We start from the raw sequence: 18661 nt of genomic DNA, 5'->3' as shown, positions 1-18661 counted from the left end.
CTGAGGAACACCACTCATTACTGGTCTCCAGCCAGACATTGAACCGTTGACCACATCTCTTTGAGTGCTACCATCCAGCCAGTTCTTTATCCACTGAGTGGTCCACCTATCAAATTGATGTCTCTCCAATTTAGAGACAAGCATGTCATGCAGGACAGGGTTGAATGCTTTGCAGAAGTCCAGGTAGATGACATCAGCTGCTCCACTCCATCAGTTCTGTAGCCCTGATTTATCAATCTTATTGACTGTCTTATCTTGAGCTTTTATTTTTAAATAAAGATACTTAAACACCACAAAGATACTTGAAATAAAGCAGGTGCCCATATGTAGAAAACAGGATCCCTCAACTGCACACACACATTTACCTTCTGCATGTCTCCAGTTGTATTTTGTGCAGTGCCCTGATGGCAGATTTCCTGCTTGTAGGACTATGTCCCAAGGAATGGTGTGAACATGACAGAACTGGTGCTCTTTGAAGGCACACTGTGAGGCTTTGAAGCCTTGCCATGCCCATGGAAACACACAGATGTAGGCATTTGTTTCCTGTTAGGTTATTCTGAATTGCCTTATGTGAAATAGATTATTAATTCTGTGTTACATTCCTAACTTACTACCTACCTTCACTTTGAAAGTTCTTTGAAGACAAGGGCCAGTTCAGAATTCTTTTAATGGCATGCATTTAAGGTCTTAAGAAGCATCAACATGTGAAATACCTTGACTTTGTGTAGCAAAGAAAGCTCATTACATATGTGTAACTGTTAAAGGTAGCAGAGCCTATTCAAAGAATGCTCATGAGCTGAGATGAGGGTCGCAAGATGTTCAAAGCTCCAGAGTAACTGCAAAGTAAGATTGAAGAAATAGGGTTTCCTGAAGAGAAGGGACCATAAAAAGCCATATTCAAAAGATGGTTGTACAATGGAAGAGATGTATGTACTCCCTTTCCATGATTGTTAGGAAATGAAAGTAAAGGGGAGGAATGTAAATTGAGGTCGCCTGTACAGCAGAATCCTAGTGTTGTATATGTGTGTAAATGCGTAAAGCCTTTGATTTTTAGGGTGTCTGAGAACACAGACAAAAGTCAGCCAAGACAGAAGGTAGTTTGCTTTTGTCCAGAAGGAATATGGCTGTAGAAGAAAGGGCTTGTGTGTGTTCCACCCTACTCTTCTTTTAAAGTCAGAAGTGGAAGGTAGTCAAAACTGTAATGATACAGATGGGAGAGAGTCCTGAAAATACAGTTGAATCTTCCACTGCTGTCCAAATGGAAAGAATTGGCTGATTTTGCTGTCCTTGAAATCGAGTCTGGAACATGCTTGTTCCCAAGAAACAGTTTCATCCTTTGCTGCTTTAGAATTCTCTCCATCATAAGTCTTAAAGTCTGTCAACTCAAGAGAAAAACAGTTTCTGCTTTGCACTGTCAGTTGAATTGTTTGTTTTGCACAGGTGAACGAGATGCTTAAGGGGTAACATCTGTTTATAGTACAGATACCGAAGGAGCAACATCTGGATAATGGTACAGATACATTCCTTCCAAGGACTGGCTTGTCACAGTGCAATCACTTTCAGGAACTTAATTCTGTCCTTTATTACCCATTGGCAGTTCACATAGCATTTTGAGAAATTTGTGGGCAGCTACCTCACTGTGTAGGCCTACTTTTTGCTCTTCATGTAATTCTATCATGCTGTGTATTGCAGAACTAAATGTGGAAACTTGAACACTTCCAGGGATTAGGCATCCACATCTTCTCAGGGCAACCTGTGCCAGTACCTCACCACCCTCATGGTAAGCAATTTATTCCAAATATTTAATCCACATTCTTTCAGTTTAAAGATATTATTCCTTGTCCTATCACTGTGCTCCTTGATAAAATGTCCATCCCTATCTTCTTGGAGCCCCCCTTTAGGTACTGAAAGGCTGCTAGAAGATCTCCCTAAAGCCTTCTCTTCTGCAGGCTGAACAAGCCCAACTCCCTCAGCCTGTCTTAACCGGAGACGTACTCCAGCCCTTTGAGCATCTTCGTGGCCTCCTGTGAACTCATTCCAACAGTTCTGTGTCCTTTTTATGTTGACGACACCAGAACTGCACACAATACTCCAGGTGAGGTCTCACGAGAGCAGAGTAGAGGGGCAGGATCACCTCCTTTGACCTGCTGATCACGCTCCTTTTGATGCAGCCTAGGATACGGTTGGTTTCTGAGCTGCAATTGCACACTGCTGACTCATGTCCAGCTTCTCAATCCACCAGCACCCCTATGTCCTTCTCAGGGCTGCTCTCAATCCATTCTCCACCCAGCTGGTATTTGTGCTTGGAATTGCTCTGATCCCATTCACATGGACCCCCCTCTCAAGCATGTCAGGGCCCTTCTAGGTGGCAACCCTTCCCTCTAGAGTATCGACCACACAGCTTAGTGTTACCTGCAAACTTGCTGAGGGTGCACTCAGTCCTTCTGTCCCTGCCACTGACCACTGCCAGTCTCAACACTGACCCCTGAGGAGCACCACTCATCACTGGTCTCCACCCAGATATCAAACCATTAATTACAACTCTTTTGAGTACAACCATCCAGCCAGTTCCTTATCCATGGGGTCATCCATCTGTGAGATCCATTCCTCTGCATTTTAGAGACAAGGATGTTGTGTGTGATGGTATCAAATGCTTTGAACAAGTCCAGATAGATGACATCAGTTGCTCTTCCCTTGTCCACCAATGCTGTCACCCCATCATCGAAGGCCACTGAATTTGTCAGACACAATTTGCCCTTAGTGAAGCCATGTCCAGGATTTGTGTCAGTCCAGGAGTGGTGTCAACATCAGGATTTTGGAGGTTTTGACCATTGGTCAGTCTATAGAGCACCAGGCCTGCTGGCAGCAGATGGGGTACACCTGTCCCAAAGGGGGAAAAGAATCCAAATCCAGGAACTAGTAGGGCTTATTGAGATGGCTTGAAACTATGTTTGAAGTGGGAGGAAAGTAAAACCAGGCTCACTAGAAATGAGCCAGGGGGTGGCGTTTCAGCGCTGGAGGCCAGTCCCCAAGAGCAACTTCAATACATTTACACTAATGCCCACAGCATGGGCAACAAACAGGAGAAACTGGAAGCCATTGTTCATCAGGGAAATCATGACATAATTTCCATCACAGAAACATAGTGGAATGATTTGCATGATTGGAGTGCTGCAGTGGATGGCTACAGGCTCTTCAGAAGGGAAAGGCAAGGAACAAGAGGTGGTGGGGTTGCACTGTAGATCAGTGAACCCAGTACTGCCTGGAAATAAATGTTGTGAGCAAGAAGGCTGAATGTTTGTGGTGAAGATGAGGGGGAAGGCCAACCAAGCACGTATTCTGGTAGGAGTCTATTACAGACCACTCAGGCAGGATGAAGCTATGAATGAAGTGCTCTTCAAACAACTGGGAGAAGTTGTTTGAAGGGGTTTGATCTCTTGCCCTTGTTCTCATTGGAGAGTTCAACCTACCAGATGTCTGCTGGAAGTGCAACACAGCAGACAGGAAACAATCCTGGAGGTTCCTGCAGTGTGTGGAAGGTAACTTCCTGATCCAGCTGGTGAGTGAGGCAACTAGGGGAGATGGCTGTGCTCCTCACCGGCTATGGCTAGCTGGGGGGACCTTGGGATGTGGAGCTGTTCCCTCTTGTTGCTGCTGCTGCAGGTATCATGCTATAAGGGGAAGAGAGGCCACAGTCATTGGCTGGCCCAGGGAGGGGTGATGGACAGTTGTGGTGCTTCAGTCTGTTTGCTTTCTACCAGTTCATTCATTTCTGTTCACACCACTTCAAATGAAAATAAACCAAGTGGCCCTCCTTGACATCAAGCAACTAATTTCAGTGCCTTTTATGCCTCCTGTTAGAAAAGTCAGAACTCTTGAGTTTAGCAGCTTCCACAAGGAGCTACTGTTGAACTCTGTGGCCTCTCCTCTCAAGTTGACACTAGCCCCTTTTTATTGCCGCTGCTGTCCTGAGTGGTACCTCAGAACCCTGCCAGGGCAGCAGGAGAATCTTCTGTTGAAAAATCTGCGTGTTTGCTCTTCAGGCACTTGTAATCATCTCACATTGTCAGCATTTGGGCTTTGGCTGCCCATTAGTAGCGACCTTTCCAGGTGCACTGACAAAGAGAGATTTCTGAACAAACATGGAAAGGGAGAGGAGATTAAATAGGTGACAGCTGGGGAAGACAGGAGCCAGGCCAGGGCGGCTTTCTATAATTGATTATTTTATTTTGGGAAGCCAAGATACCTTTGTGGCATAGGGGGATTTGGGCTGTGCCTCCATGACCAACCATACGGTGCCTTATCCCTGGGAAAACTGTTTATCTATACACATGGATGCCTTCCTAACTTACTGTTACATGTTCCTTTCCAGGCATATTCATAGAGTATATGCACAGAAAACTCAAGGTCTTGTCTATGTATTGAAAAGTCTACTGCCTGGAACAAGCAATAGTGCTCCCAAGCACACCCATTATGACTGTAATGTTATACTGGCATGCAGGCTTTTGTTCCAGAGCAGACAGGCTACATCCTGGAGAGGGAGTAAACCAAGCACACACCTGCAATCTGAACTCACATTCTGGCCCACAAAGGAGGGGCCATACCAGTATAGACTATACTCTTGTATCCCCCAGGTAAGGGGATGATGGGGGTTCTCATGCAATATTTGGAAGAAAATGAGGCATTTTTCTTGGTACATGCCTTCTCAGGCCTGGAGACTGACTCCTACAGCAGTGTATAGTGTAGTGTCTACGCCTCTACAGCCACGGTGTCCTGCTCTGTGCATTGCTGACTCGTGGCCCTAGCACGGAGAGGAAAAAGGATACCAGTAGGTCTTTTAGCTGGGAGTTGGAGGTTACTTTGTGGTGTTCTTGGGTATTGTGTTTTGCTCTGTGAACCTAATTAAGACATGTAACATACCTGGGAACATAAGAATGCCACCACTGAAGAAGCTTGGGGACCACCTGTGATGACTTACCTGCTCTGCTGGTGCCTTTTGCCCCCTGAGGCTACTTACTGTAGGAACTTTTCAGGTTAATGATGCCTCTGTGATGCATTCATTGTTTGTTCAGAAAAAGTACCTGTTTTGTCCTACTGAGATCAAAATGCTGCTAAGGGACAATGTGATGAGACATTTGTTGGCCTCATCCATTACTGGTCTTTTACAGCCACTTCATTGCATTACTCCATGATATTAACAAGCTAAGAAATATTAAGCCCTACCAGAGTACTTTCTGCCTTGCTAAGATCTTTCTGCCAACAAACCCTAATAAAAGTGTGTTCAGCAATGGCAGCTGGAAACAGCAGATTACTTGCTTTAAGGGACTTTGTAATTGCCCTGGCTGTCAAAATTTAGAAGACTTTGTGTTGTTAATAGTTTGTATTGTGTGGTTTCCCCTCCCTTGGAACTCACGATCCAAGGTGGGTAGACAGGGACGTAAATCTGAATTGCTGTGTGATACCTGAATAATGCCCAGGTTCTGTGCAGAAATGGGCATCTACCTCCTGGAAAGGCAGCGCTGTCCAAACGGAACAGTCGTGGGTCTGGTGTATTCCCTGCTAATGCTGATGTTGGAGATGGAAATTGGGAAAAGGAGAGCATGGGGGCCATTCTAATAGTGTTCAATTATTCAGCAAGGCTGTTTTACAGCAAAATGCCTGGCTAAGTCCAGCTTGCAAAGAGAGAAAGCTGCTGGGGGTTGGCAAGTCCTTTGCAAGTTTGGGGCTATCTTTTTCTGTATGTGAAGAAAGGGGGAAACATGAAGTAGAGGGAAATATCAGATCATCCTTTGTGACCTGCTCCATACCTAGTACAAAGCAGTAAGGCTGCTGATGCCAGCCCAGCTGCATCCAAAGCACCCACCAGGTGGGCATTGCTGCCCTCACACATCCTGCAGCCCAGGACCACGGCTCTAGCAGTGACCAGTTGCAGCTGGAAGGTTTCAGGCTATTCTTCCTTTTCCTCCCCAGCCACCCCCCCACTGCCTCTCATCCTTGATCTGTGCTTGGTCCCAGAGAGCTGGTACACAAGCAGGGACTTTATTTATAGGGAAGAAAAATTGTCAGCAGCGGTGGGCAGAGGGGTGTGAGTGGAAATGAGTTGTGCTGATAAGCCTTCTCACTGTATTTTATTTTACTGGGGTTCTTAACAAATGATCTTTATGAAATGCAAACCTGGCTTATCAGGCTAATGCAGATTGTCTGAAATCCTTATCTCCACGGGCCAGTTAGCTGGAGTGATCCCCTTTTCACAATGAATAGAGAATGAAGAGCTGCACACAAGCCTACCCCTCCCTCCTTCCAATCATTGCCATTTACTGGCAGTGAACCGAGTGGCTCTGATTTCCAAACTCATAAATAACGCAGAGGCTTTAGAGCTGAGCTGTCCTATGTTTTGAAACAGTTGTTCAGCTGTGCAGGGAGCCCGAGCTGGCCATGAGGGGCAGGGAAAGGGAAAAGGGGCAAGAAGTCCCTGGTTTGTTTCGCTTTCTGAGAACAGTCTATGTTTAAGCCAGCTTCTAATGGTGAATAGAGCATGATCTCACACACACATCTGCGTGCCTCCCTGTAACTGTTGTCAGTGGACCCAGACCCTGACATTTAAATGCGTTTCCTCTGCATGCTTTTTGCTCCATAGTGTAGCTGCTGTCTGCCAGGGAGAAGCTGCTGCTATTTGTAGGTTGAAGATTTATCGTGAGAAACTTGCCCACTGCTCAGAAGAAGGCTATTTCTTCATTGTGTTCATGTTGTGTATGTATTTTCTGTACCTCCTGTGGGTCAAGTTTGTGTACCCAGGGAATGGATAGCAGCTAAATAGCTCTGCTGCCTTTTCTGGGGATAGAAGCATGGAAAAAGTAATAGCAGCTGTGGGAAAGTTTTATTGTTCAGACTGCTGAACTCTGGGGAATATACATAAAAGTCCATCTCTGGGAACACACAATGGAGCAAACAGGTGCCACTGTTGTCTGCCTGTGATGTGTGGTGATGTCCTCCATTCCTGGGGCACCATGAGAAGCAAGATGATCTGCAACAGGTCCTAGCCTTTAATTCCAAATACAGAACAGGCCTGTACTTTGGTGACAAAACCTAGGAAAGAAGAGGCCTGATTTTATCCATCAACATGTGCACGTTCCCTTAACTCTATTTTTCCCCTTTTGAATACTTTTCTGCTCAAGAGGCAAGGGTCTAGATTCAGCACTTGGTGCAAGGGGACCTCACAAAGCCACAGCTGTATAGAGAAATAAGGCTCTCTAGGAAGAAGGTTTCCCACAGCATGTGTCGCATAAAAAAGTTAGTGGAGCTGATGTCAGTTCCTCATTCTTCTTGACATCTGGGCAGATGCCAGTACGAAGGATTAGTTCAGCAACAGAGATGAACTTCCTCAAAGCAGGAGAGCTTTTGTGTCCCGGGATGCAGTTTATCCCTTTGTATTGATACTAGAGTTAGCTGCTAAATCCAGGAACATGAATTATACCAGAGCATGGAAATATCTTGGTGATATGTCTACCATGGAGCATGGAGATATCAATGTACTATGTGGTAAACTGGGCACCTTGCATGACATGCTACATCACAGAGGTGCAATTTGCTGTCTAGTTTTGCACATTATGCAAGACAAATCCTATCAGCCAGCAGCTGGGAAGAGTTATTTTTTCCAGGCAGCACTGAGGTGTGGTCTCTGGTCTCTCTTCAATATAGAGCAAAAGAGCAACTCCCTGTGTTGCAGCTCCTTGGAAAACAAACCCAAAACCTCACAGTGGAGATGGCTGTACGTGTGCTGTCAGTACACACGTGGTCTCATACAGTGGCTCCTTCCCAGCTTTTGTCCTTGTGCTTTTTACCTGGAAATCAGAAGTGTTTTCATTTTCTTGCTTCAGAAAAGGAGGAAGAAATGGAGAAACAAACATGCAGGGTGGCTTCATGATACTCTGCTACCTCCATATTTAAATAGATAACTACGCAGCATTATTCATTCATGCTGCTGTTGGTAGGCGTAAGGAAGACACATTGCACCGCAAATCTGTTTAGGTGGTATCTGTGAATGGAAGCTGTCATGCAGGTCTTCAGATACCCCCAGACAAATACAGCAGGAATAAGTGGATATGTAAAGCAGCAGCAGCATCTCCAGAGCTAGCTGTGGGGATCGAGTCTGCTCCTGGAAACAAAGGCTCACAATTAGACTTGGGTGATTATATTGAAACATTTCCACTGAAGGATTAAGTTTTACTGGATCTCTTTTCTTCTAGGAAGTCCAGCTTTCATTTCCTTGTAAGGCTCAAAACTGTGTTATCATTGCCTAGCCTTACAGATGTCCCTCTGTACAATAGAAAAATGTCCAAATTCTTCCTCTTTCCCTGGCTTTGATGTGGATGCATGTGGCAGAGTCCAGGTCCTGCTACCTGCTATTTCTCCTCATCTGAACACTGTCCCCAGTGATGTCTATTCCATAGTTAACACATTTCTTAGCTTCAGTGTGAGTAGACATTTGGGGTGCAGACCTGGTTCTGTTAAAATCAGCAGCTGAACTTGTCTTGCAAAGACCTGAACTTCATCCATCTCCCTCTCCTCCTGGGAGAGCTTGACTCAGTCCAGTTGATGCCCTTAAGCACTGCTGAGGTTTGTTGTATGTCCAAGCAGCTATGGCGTTCAGCTTCTCTTCATTAGTTTTTGTCCCTAGCCTGCCTGCTGAGTTGCTCTGGCAGAGTAAGGTGCTCTGCTGTATGGGAGGTCTTGGGCTGTGCTTGTAAGAGAGCTGTTTTGCAGACTTACTCCTTCTCCCCTGAGCATGCAGCTGGGCTGCCCTGGTGGGTTCTGCTGCTCTTCCCACAGCTGCCAGCACAGCCAAGTCCCTCAATAACTGTGGCACTTGTGGGCCACAAAAGATGACATGTTGGGTGTGAGGCTTTGGGAGCCCTGAGCATACTCATCCCCCTGTCACTACATTGCTCATGGGCACAGAGGTATAGGCTACAGCCGGTGAAGCTCTCTGATGGTGTTAGGTCTGGTTTCCTCCCAGCTGAGCAGGGTACTGGTGAGAGCAGGGAAAGCTACAGTTTTGGTTCTTGTGTGCATAGGACCCTTCTACTCGGCTCCCTTCTATGGCAGGTCTGGATGTGTCCTGCTGAACTACCCACAGGGAATGCGGGAGGAGCCACACAAGCTGGCCCTTTTCAAAGGTGATGGCTGTTCCTGATAATGCCAACTGGCTCAGCTTTCATTTCAGCTTCCTGAAGACTAATGCAGACAGATCAATTAGGGACAGCACACATGAAGCTGCAGCTCCTCAACCCTCCCCAGATAATAACAAAAATATGCCCCCGCTTTTCTCCTTCCTTGAAGTCCCCAGGAGAGAATTAACTGGTGCTGCAGGTGCAGCAGTCCTGCAGGGTGGTGAGAGCAATGAATAGTAAGGTTTTTTAGCTCAAGCACACTAAGGCTGTTCAGCAGCCATTGGATAATCTTCTGTTAATCAGATTATGTAAATTACTACTTCAGCATCCCTATACCATCTCTCATCCCCCTGCTCTTCAAGCTGGAAATAAAAGGCACTCTAAAAAGAAACATTGAAACTGCAAAAAGGCAGCGCTGCTGAAAGGCGTGGGCAGCGGGTGCTGGGACTAGGAGCACGGCTTTGTTTCTGTGCAGACGGGTGTTCCTGCTTGGTAAAGCAGCAGGAGACACCAGCAAATTAAAGGTCAGGAGTGGGCACTGCCTATGTATTAACAGTGTCTCAGTAGTGGGTTGAAGAGGGCAGTGCTGGTGCATTCCTGGGGGAATGTTCTTGCCCTGGGATGCTATTTTTGCTGCACTGAAAGAGCATCTCTCACCTCCCTACAGCAAAGTGACTTCCTGTCTTTGCACTCATGATATAAGTTCTCTTATCAACAATGTAAAGCCCAAACAGCATTTGGATGGAGAGGTGCTATCAGCAGTTCAGGCTTAGTCAGTGAACACAGTGACCAAACTGAATGAAGGGACAGACTATCAGAAGCGGCCTCTGAAGCTGTGTCTGCACAGCCTGGCACTGTATTGCCTGACACCTGCACTTGTGCGTTAGAGCATGCAAGGTAATCAAATCCTCTGGCTCTGGGTTTCATAGAGGGTTATGTCTTCCTGAAACACATGTTGAGCAGTCACAACAGCATCTTACTCAGTACTCAGAACATGGCTTACGACACTTACTTGATCTCCGAGGCTGTCACATTCACCCAGGTAGGCACAGTGACAGTTTTTTTACAAACTGGAGTAGAAAGCTGAAGAAGGCAAGAGAGGTCAGCTGCAACTAAAGTAGAGCTTATTTATTCTTTGTGCAGCCACTGAAAGCCACCCAGAAAGCTGAGCTGACCTACATTTGCTGTATAATACTCCTGACTGAAAGCAATTCCTTTTGTTTGTGACAAAGATGAGGCTGCCTCTCTTATGGCAGATGCCACACACTGGAGATGAGGTTTTCCACCCCACATAGGGTTTTCCACAGGGTTTCTGGTATTTAGGGATGATCAAGAGAATTTGTTCCCCCATCTTTCTCCACACTGTTGAACACACGTCCTGATTCTTGTATCTTGTTAACAGGCAATATATCTTGTTCAGACAGGCAAAGCTGTCTTGAAGGGCAGCTTGTGGGCTGTTAAAAGTATTTCACATACAGGGTTCATACACTCCTGTTTTGATGGGTCAGGCTAATCACAGAACATGTCTTGAGTTCAGGTGACACAGTTCAGGTGAGAACATGCAAATGCCTACACTAAAGACTTTGCTGTTGTTAATGGGCTGCTTTCCTGTGCTGTGCTGTGAGGCTGGGACACCAGCTCTGCAGGAGTGATAGTCAGGTGGGGAATGGGCACCCTGGTCTAAGCTCTTAGGAGCTGCTGCCTGGCCTTGCACAGTAATTTTGACAGTATAGATATCCAGGTCAGATATACACATTGCACAATTCCCACCTGGACGAATTTTCTCAAATACTAGTTTTCCTTCCTCTGGCTGCTGTTGGCTTTTGTAAAGCCAGTGGAAAGTAAAGAGACACACAGCACAATCATATGATGAAATACAGCTGAAAGGGAAGAGTTATGGTGTGATTTCTGCATGCTGCAGATCAGCCCTGCTCTATATTGACTGATGAAAGCATATCAGTTGGCACCAGCTGAGCACCTGAAATACAGAAGTGTATTTAAAAACAATGGAAATAAAGCAATTGAAAATGAAATTTGAAATTAATTGTACCATCTCTCCATCATCAAGGCAGAAATGAGGGCATACATTCATAACAGAGAAAAAATAGAATGGCAAAACTTCAGAAACAAAGGAAGGAAACTACCATTCAGTCAAAATAGTGATCAGGTCAGGGTGTCCCATGTGAAATGGACTGCCTAGTCATAATGAACTCCTGAGAGGATGGGTTACTTAAAGTTTCTCTTTGCGTACCAATGTGCTGCTGGTCCTGCAAAGGGAACGGTCTCAAGCATGAAATACGGGAGCTCTCCTTCAAAGATTTCAACCTCAGCCATGGCCAAGCAGCCACCTGTGCTAAGATGAGATGTTAGGGAGATTCAGAGCAAATTCCCTTGCTCCTTGCAGGAGCTCACCACAACAGCAAGCCATGTGGTTTTGAAGACTTGCACATGAAGAAAGAGAACTTTCTGTTGTCACAGACTGTGTGAAAGCCTGGAGACTCCCATCACACTGAATATCCACAGCTGGGATGGCTGCCACTTGAGTGTTTTGCTTCAAGTCATACTTGAAATTAAATCTTCACATCCCTACTTGTTGACATTAGTTAAAAGTTTATTGTAGAAGGTGCAAACATATCTATGGCAAAGACCCTTCAGAGCCTATAACCTGTCCAGGAAGGTTTTCTTATATTCAATTGCACATTTCTTTGAATCCCTGCTTGGAGTGATGAGTATGTGGTAGCCTTATATGTGCATGCCACCTATGTGAGCTCAGCATTATGTGGCAGTGAAAATGACAATGGCTGATTCTCTGGTATGACTGCTTTATTTTTCTCTATTTTAGGTGATTTCTGAAGGACTTTTAATGTGTAAGTACATCTTTGTCAGAGGGAAAATGACTTGCTTGTCTCTTCTCTCTTGCTCCCAGTGGAAGGTTTAGAAAAACATTAGCTTTTCAGTCTCTTTCTTTTGTGGCTAAACATTTTCTTCAAGGCTATCAGCAAATTTCAGCATTAAAAAGGAGACGATTTTTGGCTTCTGGAATTAAGCCGAAAAGTGTGGCCAGAATTTAATGCACCCCCTGATGTGAGTGCTTTGTTAACACTAATAAGAGATTCAAAACATGACAAAAAGCTTCAGAAGATGGAAGTTTAATATTTCAGCAGTCTGCATGCAGCTGCTGCTCTGAACCTCAAGCAGCCTCCTCCATCTCACTGTATTCAAAACCTATTGATCTAAATTTTGATTTTAAAGGCCAGGAACCCAGATGTGTATAATTGCTTCTTATTGTTCCCATCTGTAGAGCATGGCTCTGAGCTCACAGCGATCATGTGGCAGTGTGTTTGCAGCCTCTTGCTGTCCTTTTTCTGTCCATCATTTTGTGTGTGCTGCTTTCATCAGACTTAAAGGGGTCACACCACAAAGGGGAAAAAATAATGTGAACCCAGGCCCATCTTCTCTGAAATCTTTACCCATATTTAGGTAGGATTCTCTTTGTTTTCCCAAACATCTGCAGTAAGAGTTTTGTTGGAGAAAGACAGAGTTTGAGGTCTGGCCCAGTGTGAAACACAAACATGTTTTTAATCCATCTAACCACTACTCTATCTTGGAGAGCTTCTGTTGGCTCTGGAAGCTGTGTATAAAGCCTTTTGCTCCTGCTTGCATGCCACACAGTTGCATATGCCAGGAACAGCTTTTCTTCCTTTTAGGAAGAAAAATCACCAGAGTTAATCCCCCTAGGATGTTTCAGGGGCTGGAACGTAGATGCTGGCATGAGTTTCAAAATGGACATAAGAAACCTGTTTTTGAGATGTTCACACTTTGCAATAACCCGCATGTTCTTAACTTCCTTAAAGGGCCCAATTCTCACATCTATCGCTTTGCAGAGCCACAAGGAAATGTTGTTACATAAACGACTGGCAGTGCAGGCAGTCTGCTGCTTCGTCCAGGCCAGACTGTTATTGGTATCTGTGGTGATGAGGCAAGGCGATGAGCTGACTGAAGTATGGCTTTTCAGAATGAGAGTGCACTAAATGTGAGCTCAGCACAGACTCTGAGGGGAGGATGTGCTGGGCATGATAACAGAAATGGTGTTTTCTCTGTATGGGGTCTGTACCTGCTCTCTTCAGCCTCAGTTCTTACCCATGAGAGGGCCAAGACTACATTTTCTTTTCTATCCTGGCTTTTGTTTCACCAGACTTGCCAAGGGATGTCTCTGCTGGGAAGAATGTGTACCTGCCTGGCAGAATGGCTTTGTATTCCAGCAATGGGCAGCCAGCACAGCTGCAATAAATCAGAGCTTTCTGCATCTCAGACACAACAGCTCTATGTCCCCAGTTACCCCATTTACACATAGAGTGTTCCCCATCCTCCTCTCCTTGTCAGCGCTGTAAGGGCAACTAGGACTCTACTTTCTGAGAGGAGTTTCTGAAGGGTAAAAATGTGTTTGTGACAACTGCAGTCTGGAGTCTGAGAGCTACAAAACATATTGTTTCTCCTTTACTTTTCATGGAACTGACAACGGGTGGCTACTAAAACCAGACCTGTTGCAGGTGAAGAATGACCCCAGACTCCAAAGAACTGCCAGGATAGACCCTGGAAGAAACTTCTGTAGGGAAGAACATGCCCAGGGTGCAATGTTGCTTTCATTGGTCTTGGTCCTCTCTTCTTGCCCCTGGCTGAGCTATGCTGTCCTGGCACCTACAGATTGCTTTAGGGAAAAGCAACCCCAGAAATGTATCCCCCCTACTGCCATGTCACGGACAAGCAGGGAGAGAAAGCTGAAGGAGGCTCATGTGGTTCATTGGTGCCAAGTAATAGGAAGCTTTATAAAAAAACAATGAAATGGACCCTCATGTGTGACCCCTTCAAGAGTAAACTGATAGGGTGGGAAAGACCGTTAAAGTTGGTATAGAAGTCAGCATCCCTGTACGATCTCAGATCACATCACAGATGTGGTGCTGGCTTTTCTGAAGTACACGAGATGGGGCTAGGATGTCCCTTTTTCTCCTTGTGTTTTCGCAGTGAGGCAGATTTCTCACCATGAGCCTGCTGCTAGAAGGAGCATGTATCTGACAGCAACAGGAGCAGAATCCTGCACTCTTGCATGGATAAGCGAGTGAGAATGAAGAGCAGCTGATCCAGCCCCAAATGCCTGCAAGGATAGAGACTTTTCTGGCTGTATATTTTATAATGCTTCATCTGGCCAGGTTTTGAGAGCCCTTGCCAATGAAATATCCAAGCAGTTAGGGATAAAGAGCTCCCTCCCTTTCCTGAACTGGCAAGAACCCTTTCCTACTGCTGCATACTGGCTGGAGATTCTGAGGGCAGATTTTGGGTAAATAATGGGTTGGAGGAAGTAACAGAGAGGAGGGGCTTGCTGCAATTTTCCAATGTAAATTACATGGAAATTAGTCTTCTGTGAGGCCAAAGGCCCCTCTGGAATAGGGCCTTTAGTTAACATAACACTTGTGCTAAATGAAGCGGTTGACACAGCTTTCAGGCTGTAGTGCCGCTGTTAATTTACCGTGAGAAAGGGCTGAACTTTCAGTCGAGCTCTGCGGGAAATGACTTGCCCCGGCAGGGATCTGGGGCTCATTCTCTCCGGAGAGCAACCACATCATTCCACTGCTGTGTTGTTAATAATTACAGAGGCAATCACATTAACTGAAACATTCACAGTGCTTTTAAACACCCAGTAGGCGAGCCCTACCTAGCCAGCTTGTAGTCCAGGTGAGGTGGTCTGGGTGAGCTGAGCTGTCTTTAGGCTTGGCCGAGGAAAGCAATGGAGTGTGCTTAAAGCTCCCTTGTCTATTCTGGATGCAAGTGTTTTCCTGCACCATGACTGTAGTTGAATGATTAACTGGTGTTTCTCCTTCCCCATTCCTTTTTCGCCTGTAGTATCCTGTTGCTCCCAGTGCCTAACTAGGTATCTTGCTCTTGTTCCCCCTATTTACTCCTATCTCTATCCAAAGTAAACTCCCATCACCTAATGGAGAAGCAGATGGAGATGCAGATGAGGTCATATGGGTTCCAAGGCTTTGTATGTCTGTAGCAAGGCTACATTGCTTCATTGGCTTGTGATTGGGGCAATTTTTCATAGACACATAGAAAACTTTGGGTTGGAAGGGACTACCAAAGGTCATCCAGTCCAACACCCCTGAAATGAACAGGAACATGTTCAACTGGATCAGGTTGCTCAGAGCCCCATCCAACTTTGCGTATTTCCAGGGATGGGACATCTCCCACCTCTCTGGACAAGCAGAGCATGGGCCCTGAAGTGGAGGGCAAGCTGGTTGACCTGTGAATTCATACCTGCAGCCTCCTGCTGTACCTCTGCAGATTCAGGCAGAGGGGGAGCGCAGGGCTTGGGGCAGTGCTGAGCCTGCAGCAGCTTTAGCTGCCCAGGTTGCAGAAGGTGATAGCTGTGTCCCTACGTGAAAAGGAGCTTTTTTCAGCAAAAAGTGACGGCAGGATTGGTTTGCCTGTACATGGTCACCCCCACAACCTCACCACACTTGCTGTCAGAGCAGAGAGGGAATCCCCTACTTAGGAATATGATAAGTACAACCAGCCTCTTCCTCAGTACTGAGTCATGTTAAAACTGGCTTTTAAATCAGCGCTGCATCTTTGTCTCTGGAAACATTTACAAGCTTAGAGCTAAGTTTGATTGATTGATTGATTGATTTAAAAAAAAAACAAAACAAAAAAGAAAAAAAACCAAAAACCAGCAAACCAACCCTCCCCCCCCCCCCCCCAAAAAAAAACTCCAACAAAAAAAGAGAGAAAAAAATAGATACTTGCCACGAACAGTTTCCATCCTTTCCTGCAAAGTTCCCTTACCTATGCGGAGTCGGTCTAAGACCAGTAAGAACTCCCAGCCCCAGGAAAAGCAGAGGGTGAGAAAAGGCAGGATAGAGAGAATCTCCTGGGAGATGCAAAACAAGCTCCCTGGATTGCCAGGACTAGTGGTGACACGCGGCAGACAAAGGACCTGCTACTCTATAAATGAGGCAGCCAGGGCCCGTGCTAAGCTGACTCCAGCGAGAGCAGGCTCTGCGGTCAGGCTCTGCAAGAACCACCAGGGAAACAAAATAGGAAGTGTCCGATCTTGCTGTCTGTTTGCCTGCTGACCAGATCTGAAGAGGCACAAGCAGCTGTGACCAGAAAAGTGAGTGACAATGGACTCTTCTCTTTACAGTGTTGCCTCCCCTCTTTCGGGCTTATTTTGCAACTTTCTTAGGAATGCCAAAGTTTCCTCTCAGAACAGGGAGTATCCTTAAAGGAAGGAATTTCTGCAATAGCCTTTTACCATCCACTGAATTTTTATCTCTTACCATGGTAGCTCTAGGTCTTGTCATCAAAAAGTTAAGAGTAAGGCACCTGATCTTACAAACAGAATAGTTACAGAAACTGCCACTACAGGTGACTGAGTTTAATCAAGCAAAGTAAACCTGTAGTCTATTTTTGTGCCTGGACTTGTCAAATTCTTAGTATCCACGCAGAGACTCAGTGAATTGGACATGATGCCAAGAGAAATGATTAGCTGGTTTTACTACTTTGGAAAGAAATGTTGATGCTTAGATGTGGAGCAAACTAATGGAATTTTAAATCTCTGCTCCTAGTTCTCCTAGATTATTTTACATCATAACTATGTAATTACACACAAGACAAACTCACTTATACCACTGCAAAGTGCTCTAAATTTGAGTTATTGCACTGGTGCAGAATGGTTACATAAAACACCATAGACTTTCTGAGTTTAGGACTAAAACTTAACAGAATTGTCCAGTGGTATTTGATAATAAGGACAAATCATTCACAAAACCATAGATAATCATGCATTCATTAGACTTTATTGTATGCTTGAGCACTAGACTGTGTAGAAAACTTACGACAGTGTCAACATCTTATGGCAGTGTCAACAGGTAAAGATGTAAAGAAATAGGTTGAAATTCCAATCCTCACATGTTTAAAAATATTCCCATTACTTCATTGGTTGTGTTACATCTGATGTGTATATAGAATACATAGATACTTGAATTTTGCTCAGTTCAACAGTTCACTTAGGAGGAAAAGCTCAGCAATTTTATTTATTTCATTTCTGCTGGCAAATATTAATAACTCTCAGATTTGTAAAAAAATCCCACCTTTTGAAACTGTCAGTCTAGAACGGATTTGTATTTCCAGGGGTAGTCTTCTACACAAAGCTGTATTTGCCTGAGAAAGTTAATAAAACAAGCTTTTTTTTTTCTGAAATAGGCATCTCTAGCACTCATGATGATATTTGATTTTTAAAACATTTTCCCAGCATGCATTTCTATATCATTTCACAAAAAGTAACTAAAATGAATGCAGCTTGATTTTACTGCCTGTTTACATAAATCATTAGTAGCTGTGATATGAGCAAGAAATCAAATGCTGATAGAGCCAGCATGCTGGGTAGAAGGCTTGAGGACCAAATGCAGACGCCCACGAGAATGTGGTTGAGGCAGGGGTGATCTTCTTTCTGATATTTCTATCAGGTGTAGTCCCATGCAGGTGAGCAGCATGATATTTAGGGGAAAACAGGATTGTGGTCCTTGTCTTGCAGTGATTTGTATCACACTTTTGGAAGTTACAACTTGCTGTGGTGGTTTTTGGTGACTTCTAGTCTCAGGCACAGCACACCCAGTTAGTTCCTGGGGTGATAGCATGGGGGTGAGTAGACTGGTTTTAACTTGTGTTTGATAGGAAAACAGGGCATTGCATGCCACTATCTGGATGCTGTCAGACCTTTAGCCTTGCTTTGGCTGAAGTCCGAGAGATTTGCTATCAGACTCAGAGCAGGCTGGGGTAAAATGCAAAAGTAAAAGTTGTCTGGGGGTTATATCCAAACATAATACAAGATGTATCTTTCCTCCCTGATGTAATGTCCCTTACAGCATTGGATTTTCCTTTTTCTGCCCCTAACAGCTCCTGTAAACAGGATGTGAGCTTTCCTACATAAGCAGGCAAAGCAAGGGAGTCAAAGCAAATGGACATTTTTTCTGCTATTAACAGCTATCTTACTGCCTCACAGTGGCAGGTGCAGAGAGGAGCATGCAGGAATGAATGCTGTAACAAGGTGGGAGGGAATACCTGTGTAGAACAGGGTTTTGGACACAGGGTCTGAAAAAAGGGGGTCTCTGAGGACCTCCCTGAAGATCACCAAGCTGCTGTTCTTCTCTGTATTAAGTCGAAGCACAGGGATAATGTCTGTGTGAAGTACTTGGGAAGTTAATTTGGCAGAGAATGTTCTTAAAGGAAACCCACTGGAACTGTAGTTGAGACGTCGATACAAGATAGCCTTACTGGAGCAGGCACCAGGAGGACAGTGAAACTTTTCCAAGGAAGGCTCTTGGATCTCCTTGAACAGAAAATAGCACAAATGCAAGTTTAGCGAATAAAGGCTAAACTAAACCTCCTGGTGTTCTTTTCTCAGCTTTGCAAGCAGCCATGTCCATTGTCAATAC

The sequence above is a fragment of the Melopsittacus undulatus genome, chromosome Z, assembly GCF_012275295.1.
Source record: "Melopsittacus undulatus isolate bMelUnd1 chromosome Z, bMelUnd1.mat.Z, whole genome shotgun sequence".
Taxonomy (NCBI): domain Eukaryota; kingdom Metazoa; phylum Chordata; class Aves; order Psittaciformes; family Psittaculidae; genus Melopsittacus; species Melopsittacus undulatus.
Note: the sequence above shows the minus strand (reverse complement) of the source record.